General features: G+C 43.9%; 1 long non-coding RNA gene across 1 annotated transcript; it reads left to right on the forward strand.

The window, feature by feature from the left end:
• The first annotated feature begins 839 nt into the window (after positions 1–839).
• LOC135178479 (uncharacterized) lies at positions 840–8574 on the forward strand. The gene is made up of 3 exons (XR_010303565.1): positions 840–909; positions 5434–5555; positions 8463–8574. It is a non-coding gene; the product is annotated as an uncharacterized LOC135178479 (long non-coding RNA).
• The last annotated feature ends 1138 nt before the right edge of the window (positions 8575–9712 follow it).

Genomic DNA, 9712 nt, shown 5'->3' on the forward strand with positions numbered 1-9712 from the left:
GCATACTCTCTTCATGTGTTTTCTCTGCTCTCTTATGGTTAGAACTCACATTTATCTTAATTCATTTAGATGTCAGTCAATCACAAAACACAAATTCCCTGGGAACTTTCAGACAGAGATAAGAATTTCTCATGCCTTTCACACTTTTCAAGTCATTCCATCTTAACCTGGCTTATCAGTTATTTACTTTCAGATTTTTGAAGACAAACTGTAGGACTCATCAAGTGAAAAGTGGACTCTGCTTAGGTCTATCACAGATTAAGAATGCCTTCAAAACAGGATTTTACCCATACCATTTGCATTCACACTCTGGAATGTCATGTTTACTGGATGAAATACCACCTGCATAGGCACTGGTTTTCTATTCAAACCATGAATCACAGAATCACAGAATCACAGAATGTTGGGGGCTGGAAGGGACCTTGGAAGGTCATCTAGTCCAACTCCCTGCCAGAGCAGGGTCTCCTTTTTTCCTTTTTTTTCAACACAGCTTAGGGTTTTTTTCTTTTTCTTTTTTTTTTTAATCCCACTTCTCCCCAACCTCCCTCCTTTCCTTTCCTCTCCAACTCCAGTTTCCCCCCATCTTCCTACTTTTCTTTCCATCTCCTTCCTTTCCCTCCACCTTCCTCTTTTCATCTCCATCCTTTTCCTCTCCATTCTCTTCCTCTCCATCTCCCTACTTCCAGCACCACTTCCCCTCTTCCACCACACCTGAATCTTTACCACCCCACACCTCATTTTCCCCTTTTTCCCCCAAACCCACAGCACCTGGCTTCTATTGGAGTCTCCTCCCACTCCAGGTGTGACCACTTTACTCTCCCTACCCACTCTCCTTTATAATTGCCCCAGGAAAGGCAGACTCCCCAAGCTTGCCCAACTGGGCAGAGGATCTTCCTCTCATCGTGACTGGTGAGTACCCATGGTGCATGCTGGGTGATGGTGGAAGGGATTCAAAGGCCGGGGGGCCTGGTGGCCCCCCGGTTAGCTAGGATAGAGACTCAATGATTGCTCCAACATCACTCACGGGTGCTGGCTGTGTGTCCCTACTGCTCTGTGTTTAGCTGCTGCTTTCATCTCACTTGTGACGAGTTGGAGCAGCCGGCTGAACTGGAGGCTTGTGGGTGAGTAGTACTGCGTTGCCATGGAATTGCTTTGGGTGGAAAAGCTTTCCCAGGTCATCAAGCCCAACTTTCAGCACCATACCACTATGGCCATTAAAGCATGCCCCAAAGTGCTGTGGCCACATGTTGCTTGAACACAATCACAAAATCAACAAGGCTGGAATAGACCCCCAAGCTCATCCAGTCCAACCCACTACCCAGCCCCATCCAATCCACCAGACCATGGCACCAACATACCTGATGTCAAATACAGTCCAAGGCCTTTTTGGCCCAAATTTCCCACTGTTACTGACACTGCTTTGGCTCCCTCGGTAGTAGCAATGGGAAATGAGAAGGCTCATCCAGGCAGTTGCCAGCATTGGTAATGTGTTTTTTTAGCAAAGCTGGACCTAAATGGCTGCATAGGATATCTGCTGGTCATAAGGAACTTTCAAAGCCTCTTGTTATGTTTGAGACCACTTGGCTACCAGGCACCATCAAGACAGCTCTGTGTGATAGCTAGGAACACACAGAACAGTGTTGTATAGCCTTTTCCTGGCTGTGTGGTTTTGGAGCAGTATTAAATATGACCAGCATCTGGCTGTCCCACTGCTCTCTGTCTGTTACCAAAGCAGCAGATGAAGGTACAGCATCCTATCCATGTGAGTTTTGTTTGGAATACCTCTCAATCTGGCCTTGTACAAGTCCTTCTGCATACTTGGCCCCTTCATGGCCTACATACATGGTATGGTATGTTCTCTTAGCCAAAGAATTTTTATCCAGCTAAGACCATATAAGCTGCTGCTGCTGTACCATTGAAAGATAAATTAGGCCAAATGCTTTATATCAGAAAAAATAAAACAATTTTGTAATTTTGTTGTTGTTGTTTAATTTCTTTCTACAGACCATGCACCTAAATAATTTCACATGCCTTGTGACATACCAGGTTGGCATGGTGAAAATCCACAACATTAACAGAACTTTATGAATATTGGCCTGTGTGATATAGAGACTCTGTAGTGTGGTAATAAACTAGGAGTAATTTGTTGTTATGTTGTTGGATCAATATGATAGTGGCAGACAACCACCTCCTACAAAACAGAACCTTTTACAGCGTGGACTGCATTTGAGTCACAATTGGAAAGAGGACCAGAAGCAGATAACAAAAGAATCTGGAGACAGAAAAAGAATATTCTATCAATGCTGACTTGAGAGCAAATGAACATAAAATGATACTCCCTAAGGAGTATTTGAAATTGCCTAAGGTCTCCTGTTTCCTAGAGTTAGCAGAAATTTGGGGAAACATAGGCAGATTTAAAGATTTGATTGTTTTCTATTTAATCCTTTCCAAAGACTATTACTTGTATTGCTTAAGACACCTAAAAAAAACCCCAAAAAAATCAAAAACAGCTGATGCCATGTAGTAGGAAATATGGAAGATTCCAATATGTAACGAATCAAAGTATGGACAAGGAAGGTGTAAATCATGTTCACTTTAGTGATGTTCTGCTCCTTTTGAAGCAATAAAAAGTCCCCTAAATCCCTTTGAATCCTAGAAAAGGAGATAAATATCAGCTTCAATGTACAGCTAGAAGATAAACCTGCTATATTCACATACAAAACATCTCCTGCCTTACAACAATCAATTATCCAAATAATCACAGGCCTAAAGAAATTGAGAGAAGAAAAAGCTACCATGTCATGTTCTGTTAACAAAACCAAGTCCTCAGTTTGCTCCAGAAAAAGCAAGCCTTTCATTTGGCACTATGTTAGTTTTCTATTTCTGGCTTAAGGAAGAAGTCAATTAATTGTCCTACTTTTAGTCACCCAGCATGTTTCAGTGCAAAAGGAATTAACTTCCCTCAAAAGTACATTAGGTGACTGTCTGGCATCCAACAATACTTTGTAGAGCTAGGAATATAAAGGAATGATTGTTGTATGGTTTGAAATTGTGCTACTGTCCTAAACATGTTTAATAAATTTATTGCCTCTTTGAGTCTCACAAGCTAAATTCTTAGGAGCCAGATGCACTGTGCTCCAAATTTATAGTTGAAAGAAGTCACCTCCTGGCTCTTACCCTACTATTTCTAATCAGTATCAGCAAGAGTCTGTAGCTGCATTGGTTCTAGGGCAATCTTTGCCATCTTGCTGAAAAAGGGATGGTGTCAGATCTAGAAGTGTATTTGGGAATATAAGTAGGAACTAAATGCTAGAGTAACTTTTTGGTACCTTTGATGCCTTTACCTATTTAAGTATATTTACATGTTGTATTTACCATAATGAGATTATTGAGGTGTGAGGTGTCCTTGCCCATGGCAGGTGGGGTTGGAACTGGATGATCTTTGAAGTCCTTTCCAACCCTGACAATTCTGTGATGCTGTGACTCTGTGATCTTGGTTGGCTATGGATTTATTTTGATTGAAAAGACAGTGCAATGGATCTTGACACAGCAAAAAGTCTGCTGCCTTTTGTACAGTGATGTTTATATGGTCTATAATATAGTTACAATGAATATTTAAAATAGCAGTGCAAATAGCAAGATGTGGGATTTTCTGAGCTGGTCCATTAGTAGAGCTCTGTGGACAAATATGAGAACTATCAGAGCTGTATTCCCCTCTGCATCTGACAATTGAAGAAATGAGTTTTCAAGACAAGTGGCTTTAATTATTACATTAATTTTGCCTTTTTTTTTTTTGAGAGAGAGAAGCATAATCAAAACTGTTTCTAGGGTAATAATGAAATCTTTGGAGGAACACAGCTTGTAAAAATCCAGGCAAGATGTGGAAATGCTTTCTACCTAAAACTTTCCTATTGAAGCAGATGAATCAGCAAGCTCCATAATTGAACTAACTTCTTGCCCTCTAGAGAGAGGGTGATTCCTAGGGGTCAAAACAGAGGTTACTGGTAGGTCAGCTGAGATAGCCATTACTGCAGCTATCTGCACAGTGTTTAGTCTTTAAGTAAACCAGAGATGTTCTAATTTGGAACTGCTGGTTCTTGGCTGAATTTCCTAAGGTCATTAAGAAAAAGGCAGCTTATTAAGTCTGAAATTGACAGGGAAAAAAACATCAGACCTTGTCTCTAAACAAACCTTGTATCAGTTTAAGTAAAACTCTTTTTAGTCCTCTGGTTAAAAGTACAGCAAACCTGTTTAGTAAACAGAACCAGCATTTCAGAGACAGCATTTAACTGTCTTCTTCACTCTGATTTTGTCTATCATATTTCATTTGATATTTTCAGTGGCATAGTATATTTAAGCCAGTGATGCTTTTCACATATGACATAAATTTCTTAAAAGCACAAATATTTGGCCACTAATATTAAAGCAAGATCAGTTGACTAGGACTTATATGCATGTTGTACAGTCTAGAATGAATGCTTTTGTAAAGCAAAACTAACACTTCATTTCCATGTGTTTTAAAAACTGAAAGTGTATTCATTGAATGTGTATTTGGTATCTCATCCTTCACTAAAATTATTTGCATATAATGCTACAAAAGAAATAGACATTTGGAGAAGTTTCTTTGTTGGGTTGATTTTTTTTTTGGTTGATTTTGGTTTATTTGGACTTTTATTCAGGCTTATCTGTGGACAACAGGCCATAAAATTGTTTATTATATGTGATAATATAGTTGTGAATTGTCTTCTACCAGAAATGAATCTGTTTGAATTTCTGATAACTTAGTATTTCTTTTGGGTGAAAATTAGCCAACCCTTAACTTCAGATAAGACAGATACACTGCTTTCTGAATTTCATGGAAGAAACTAAAAATATGCTCCCAGAGAGAAGCTGCAGTGTACACTAAGCAGTGCCTGACCTGAGGATTTAGGGAAACATAGCCCCAGGGTAAATGGCAGCACGCCCCAGCATGTAAGTAAAGATTTAGCCTGTTAGAAGAATGTGGAACTAGGTGTTTATCCTGAAATTCAGTGTACTTCAGTGATCAATACTTTCCAAACCCAGAGAGATCCATGCTTCAGTGCCTGTGTGTTTTGGCTAACACATAATCACCTTCCAAAGTTGGGTTTTCTATTTTGGTAAGTTATCAGAACTCATTATTTTCTACAGCGATGGCCAGTTAGGCTGATTGCTTGCCTATTATATGTCACAGAAGATACAAAATAACAACCATCAAAACCCAATAATATTATCAGGACCTTTGAAACACGTCCTCTGGTTTGCAACTATTTTAAAGTTAAGATGCAAAACTGCCTGTATCTTGTTTAAGGAACGTGCTGTTCTTTGATGAACAATGCCTTCTTGACTATAAGCTGCCCTCTCTTTCCTTATTCGGACAAACTGATCTTGAACACAGCTCCTTTCTTTTCACAGATGTGTCTGCTTTCTACTCTCAAGAATTTCTGCACAGCACAGGGCTACTTTGCACGTTAAAAGAATAGAAACTTTGACTGACTTGTTTCTCTTTACAGTCATTCACAGAACAGACCCAGAAGGTAAAACATCTACAAAATGAATGCAAAACCACACACACACACAAAACCCTAATTCAACAGAATACACTAAAAAGATGAAAAGTCTCTTAGTTAATTTCAATTATTTCTACCTTTATCTCAGGAAGTGATTTAGGAAAGTTAGTTTTGTGCTTTGGACAAACTATTGTACCCTTGCTCAGTAAAATGTTGTGTTTAGCTTTTTATTCACAGTATCATCAGGGTTGGAAGAGACCTCACAGATCATCAAGTCCAACCCTTCACCACAGAGCTCAAGGCTAGACCATGGCACCAAGTGCCACGTCCAATCCTGCCTTGAACAGCTCCAGGGACGGCGACTCCACCACCTCCCCGGGCAGCCCATTCCAGTGTCCAATGACTCTCTCAGTGAAGAACTTTCTCCTCACCTCAAGCCTAAATTTCCCCTGGTGCAGCCTGAGGCTGTGTCCTCTCGTTCTGGTGCTGGCCACCTGAGAGAAGAGAGCAACCTCCTCCTGGCCACAACCACCCCTCAGGTAGTTGTAGACAGCAGGTCTTCCCTCTTTTCCTGTTCTTCATCCTGTCAATTACATTCTTGGCACCAAAGCAGTTTTTCCTCACTTGGAAGAACTAACAGCTCTGCTGCAGTAGGTAACAACAAATCTCTTAATCACAAGATTAATAATAACATGATTTTGGGGAAACTACTGGGTTGAATTTTTCTCAGTAATGCCACTGTTATGAATTAGAAACTGTATGAGTTGAATGTAGTATTAGAGTTAGAAGTTATTCTTGTGATTCCCCTGTATGAACACCACCATGACTTTATTGGTGCACACACATCACGTTTCAGTTCTATTTCATGAGGTCCCTTTTCCAGCAAATGGTCTCTTGTAGTCAAATCACTATTTTTTTATGAACATGGAACATACTGAGGAGCACAAGGATTAGGCAGTACAAAATGCTGATTAAGGGTCTCTCAAAAGATGTGATGATGCCTAGAGCAAAGTAACTCTGTCAGGTTTCCTGGATTTCACCCCACTTATAAACAAAACAAAAATCCAAACCACATGCAACCCCAAAACAGATTTACCCAAAACATAAAACGTTTTGTACTTCTGGCAGTTTGAGGCTGGATGCCCCTTAAGAAAACCACTGAGTTGACTCCTCCAGAAAGGTCCAGGAGGTGGGCTCGTGAAATTGTAATTGTTATTCAATCCCATTATCCTACTATCTCTTTATGACTTGGCTGCAAGCCTAACTCTCTCTCTTTCTTCCTCTGTGCACCCCTGGACACAGTGAGCTCCCTTATCTGGTGTGGGGGAAGGATGGATTCCATCCTATCTGTGGCCTTCAAAGTCCAGCTCATTTTTGCTGTGCAATACTGGCCTACTTGGGCCTCATGCCAGGGACTAAGGGGAGGCAGTTTTCAGGCCTGGCCACCCTGAAACCAGCCTAGCAACGGCAGGGAATAAAGAACCCTGTGGCATATGGTGAACCCCAGGTGGGAGAGTTGCTTGGGTTTTTGTTGCTACATAGTTCTTAAACCATTTATTCTACACCACGGGGAATCATGACATGAAGAAAAATGGGTTTATATCTGTCAGAGGGCTTAGACTTTCTATCTATCTTCCTATCTAAAGGTGGTGGGTTTTTTGCCTCCCTGCTCCCCCAAAGTGGAAATTAAGGTGTATATTAGTAGCATTAGGTCTGACTTACCAAAATGCTCTGGGTCTGGATGTCAGATGACTGGAACAGAAGAGTATGCAGAGGTCCCATTTGGGTATCCAAACATTCATTCACATGGAATTAGAAAACACAGGAAAATGTCTATGTTCCTTCAAGGGAGGTTATTCTTCCCCTGTACTCAGCACTGGTCAGGCCACACCTTGAGTCCTGTGTCCAGTTCTGGGCCCCTCAATTAAAGAGAGATGTTGAGGTGCTGGAAGGTGTCCAGAGAAGGGCAACAAAGCTGGTGAGAGGCCTGGAACACAAACCCTATGAGGAGAGGCTGAGGGAGCTGGGGTTGTGCAGCCTGGAGAAGAAGAGGCTCAGGGGGGACCTCATTGCTGTCTACAATTATCTGAAGGGAGGTTGTAGCCAGGTGGGGGTTGGTCTCTTCTCCCAGACAACCAGCAACAGAACAAGGGGACACAGTCTCAAGTTGTGCCAGGAGAGGTCTAGGCTGGATGTCAGGAGGAAGTTCTTCCCGGAGAGAGTGATTGGCATTGGAATGGGCTGCCCAGGGAGGTGGTGGAGTCACCGTCCCTGGAGGTGTTCAAGCCTGGCTGAGGCACTTAGTGCCATGGTCTAGCTGACTGGCTAGGGCTGGGTGCTAGGTTGGCCTGGTTGCTCTTGGAGGTCTCCTCCAGGCTGGTTGATTCTATGATTCTTAACCTGCACAATTCATTTCCTCTCTCTGTAAAACAGGGTTATTCTGTTCCTCAGTGTGGGACTTTGGGGGGTCCCGGTCCCCCTTAAACAAAGCCATAGGAACAGAGGCCCATCCCAGGGGGATGGACCTGCTTGTCCCAGGATATTGTAATATTGTTATTCTATTCCCTTTCTGGTATCACAGGTTAAAAGACAGTGCTTGACTGCATTTCTCTGCCTTCTCACCCCTGCCTCTCTCCCCTCCGCTTCTCTGAGCAGCACACACCTACCTTCTGGTCCATGGTGCAGCCAGGGGGCACTGAGGCCCTGCAGGCCCACCTGGACAGGGTGCTCCCGGCCCACCCTACAGGCCGACCTGAGGGGTGGGAGCATTCTAGAAGCCCAGTTCGGGCCCAGTGGGTTTTGTACTTATTCTACCCAATTGCCTTAAGTGTATATATGCTCTTACAAATAGAATATCTCTGGAAGCTTCCAATCAGCATACAGTGTCCTCATTCTTACTCCTGAAGAGGGGTAAAAGTCAGTTCTGTTCTCCAGACCCAGCTATGCTTGTGGCTCAAACTGGAACACTCAGCCCACTGGAACACTCAGTCTCCTAAGCTGTTGTACGCTGAGGATCTGAAACATCAGAACAGAGAAGAGAAGACTTCGAGGAGGTTTGTTTATAAGTATCTGAAGACTGCTGGGAAGGGGGGGGGGGGGGGGGGGGGGGAGGGACAGGCTCTGCTCACTGCTCCCTGGGATAGGACAAGGAGCAATGGGTGTAAACTGCAGCAGGACAGGTCTGCCTCAACACAAGGGGGAACTTCTTTACTGTAAGGGTCACAGAGCACTGGAATGGGCTCCCCAGAGAGGTTGTGGAGTCTCCTTCTCTGGAGGCTTTCAAGGCCTGTCTGGATGTGTTCCTCTGTGGCCTGTGTTAGATTGTGTGGTCCTGCCCTGGCAGGGGGTTGGACTCGATGATCTCCTTGAGTCCCTTCCAACCCCTAACATCCTGTGATCAAGAATGATATGATAGGATGTGCATTTGCAAACCAGCATTAAACAAAGCATTAGGAAAACCACCGTGGTACTACTTTCCAGAATTAAGAGCCAGCAATAGATTCACCAGAGCAGTATAAATCCCATGAATGCACTTTGATGGGGTGCTGATTGATACCCGCCTGAACATGAGCCAGCAGTGTGCCCAGGTGGCCAAGAGAGCCAGTGGCATCCTGGCCTGCATCAGCAATGGTGTGGCCAGCAGGAGCAGGGAGGTCATTCTGCCCCTGTACTCTGCACTGGTTAGACCACACCTTGAGTACTGTGTTCAGTTCTGGGCCCTCCAGTTTAGGAGGGACATTGAGATGCTTGAGCGTGTCCAGAGAAGGGTGACGAGGCTGGTGAGAGGCCTTGAGCACAGCCCTATGAGGAGAGGCTGAGGGAGCTGGGATTGGTTAGCCTGGAGAAGAGGAGGCTCAGGGGTGACCTTATTGCTGTCTACAACTACCTGAGGGGTGGTTGTGGCCAGGGGGAGGTTGCTCTCTTCTCTCAGGTGGCCAGCACCAGAACGAGAGGACACAGCCTCAGGCTGTGCCAGGGGAAATTTCGGCTCGAGGTGAGGAGAAAGTTCTTCACTGAGAGAGTCATTGGGCACTGGAATGGGCTGCCCGGGGAGGTGGTGGAGTCGCCGTCCCTGGGGCAGTTCAAGGCAGGATTGGACGTGGCACTTGGTGCCATGGTCTAGCCTTGAGCTCTGTGGTAAGGGGTTGGACTTGATGACCTGTGGGGTCTCTTCCAACCCTGAT

Source organism: Pogoniulus pusillus, chromosome 9 (assembly GCF_015220805.1).
Source record: "Pogoniulus pusillus isolate bPogPus1 chromosome 9, bPogPus1.pri, whole genome shotgun sequence".
NCBI classification, from domain to species: Eukaryota; Metazoa; Chordata; class Aves; order Piciformes; family Lybiidae; genus Pogoniulus; species Pogoniulus pusillus.